At 41.2% G+C, this 2,500-nt stretch overlaps 1 protein-coding gene across 1 annotated transcript in view; it reads right to left on the reverse strand.

Annotated features, from left to right (window-relative positions):
- The window catches only part of LOC119595451, a 23,307-nt gene that overhangs the window by 16,030 nt on the left and 4,777 nt on the right, over nucleotides 1-2,500 (reverse strand). The window contains exon 3 of the mRNA XM_037944573.1: nucleotides 1,015-1,163. The gene's annotated coding sequence lies outside the window, so the exon portion shown is untranslated. The remainder of the gene's footprint in view (nucleotides 1-1,014; nucleotides 1,164-2,500) is intronic.

A 2,500-nucleotide genomic window follows, 5' to 3' on the forward strand; every position in this document is an offset into this window, starting at 1 on the left:
TATATATATATATATATACATATATATATATATATATATATACATATATATATATAATTATATATATATATTATATATATATAATATATATATATTATATATATATATATATATAAGAGAGAGAGAGAGAGAGAGAGAGAGAGATGGAGAGAGAGAGAGAGAGATGGAGAGAGAGAGAGAGAGAGAAGAGAGAGAGAGGAGAGAGAGAGAGGGGAGAGAGAAGAGAGAGAGAGAGAAAGAAGAGAGAGAGAAGAGAGAGAGAGGGGAGAGAGAGAGAGAGAAAGAGAAAGAGAAGAGAGAGAAAGAGAAAGAGAAAGAGAAGAGGAGAGAGAGAGAGAGAAGAGAGAGAGAGAGAGGAGAGAGAGCGAGGGAGAAAAGAGAGAGAGAGAGAGAGAGGAGAGAGAGGAGAGAGAGAGAGAGAGAGAGAGAGAGGATTGAGAGAGAGGAGGAGATGAGGAGAGAGAAGAGAGGAATAGAGAGAGAGAGAGGGAAGATGGGGAAAGTGAAGGGGCGAGAGAGAGAGAGGGGAGAGAGGAGGGGAGAAAAGAGAGAGGAGAGAGAAGAGAAAGAGAGAGGGGAGAGAGAGGAGAGAAGAGACGGAGAGAGAGAGAGAGTGATGCAGAGAGAAAGATAGATAGATAGATAGACAGATAGATAAATAGATAGATAGACAGACAGAGAGAGAGAAGAGAGAGAGAGAGAGAGAGAGAGAGAGAGAGAGAGAGAGAGAGAGAGAGAGAGAGGAGTGAGTGAGTGAGTGAGTGAGTGAGTGAGTGAGTGAGTGAGTGAGTGAGTGAGTGAGTGAGTGAGTGAGTGAGTTCAGTGAGTAAGAGCGAGACAGAAAGCGAGACAAAATAGAGAGACAGAGAGAGAAAGGGCAGACATACAAACAGACAGACAGAGGAAAAGAAAAGAAACCGAAAGACGAATAAAAAAAAAAAAAAAAATAGACAGACAGTCTGAAAAGACAGAAAAAAAAGACACCGCGATACAGCGTTGCCAACGTCGCCTCACGTGATCCTCTGATGGAAGACGACACAGTTGCCAAGGTCCCCGATGACGAGGCGACACGAGTGGTGGCGGGGAGTCGTGGCGCCGGAAACCAGGTCGTCTTTGTTCACCAGGTCGACCGTGACACGCACTTCGCTAGTTCGCGGCGCTACCTGAAGAAGGGGAGACGGTTTGCTGTTAGTCTGTCCCGTTGGCTGTCGATATCGGTGTGTTCGGCTGCCGGTTGCTGTCAGTCTGTTGTTACCGGTCTGACTGAGTGTCTGTTGGGGTTGGTCTGTACAGGTGATTCTCGCTGTCTGTTTGTTCAGCTGGTGCGCTTTGGTGATCGCTTGTCCAGCTGGCTATTGCAGTTAGTCTAATCACCTGGCTGTCGCTGTTAGTTTGTCCAGCTGTGTGTCCGTATTAGCGTTATTAGTGCTAATTTATTTTTATCTACTTTATTATTGTTACTATTAATTTATTTTATAGTTATTTCATTCATTTATCAGCCGGTTGTTAATTTATTTGGATCGTTGTTGATGTAATTTTGTAATCATGTTGGATGTTTTTATTCAATTTGTTTATTGGGTTTAAACTGCTAGTTTATTTAGCTACTAGCTGTTGTATGTTTACTTAAATGATCGTTGTTTTTATTATGTTCTTAGGTGCGTTTATATTAGTTTACTTTTCCTTTCTCAGTGATTTGCTTTTGTTTGCTTCGTTATCGGTTTACTCTGGCTTTAGATCTTCACCTGCTGTTGCCGTCTGTTTGTTCAGAGGATATATATTTTTTTTAAAGTCACGACTGTCGTTCGCCAGGTCTTTTTTTTTTACAGAAATTGATAGAACTTTGGCATTGTTATATTTCTTCGCTTTTTATATTTATTTTTTGGTTATATCTCAACGCCTTATATTAATGTAATTAGAGTTTGTCCATTTCTTAAACTATGATATATCACACTTTTATTTACCATATGCAGTTCGTTCATGATACGTTCACTTTTTTTGTATTAATCAGTCAATTTCATTAATCAACATATTGTCATTGCATTCACCTTTCGTTCAGGGTGTAAGCAACATGCAACTTTATTTACCTACAATGTAAAGCATGCAATCACCAAATTACCATTGTCATGTTGCAATTGCCTGCTAACAAGGCAATCACCAATCACACTTTCAATGTGTTCACCCGTGCAATCCTCGAATTTCTTTTCTTTTCTTTTTTAATCGCGTGAGATTAGTTCCATCAACAGAGCAAATCAAAATGCTAAGCTACATTCTTTCTCCTCGTAATATTGGGGAGGAAGGAGGGGAGGCATTGCATGAGTATGCTGGACGCGTTGCGTGTATGTGTGAGGGAGGTGGAGGATGCGCGGGGAGGAGGAGGAGGAGGGGGGGTCGAGTAGAAGTGCGTGCGTTAGCGTGCTCGTATGTATGTGAATGTGTCTGAATGTAAAGCACACACTCACACATGCCTTAAAGCGGGAAAGGTGTGAATATTACGAATACG

This window comes from Penaeus monodon, chromosome 36 (assembly GCF_015228065.2).
Source record: "Penaeus monodon isolate SGIC_2016 chromosome 36, NSTDA_Pmon_1, whole genome shotgun sequence".
Classification (NCBI taxonomy): domain Eukaryota; kingdom Metazoa; phylum Arthropoda; class Malacostraca; order Decapoda; family Penaeidae; genus Penaeus; species Penaeus monodon.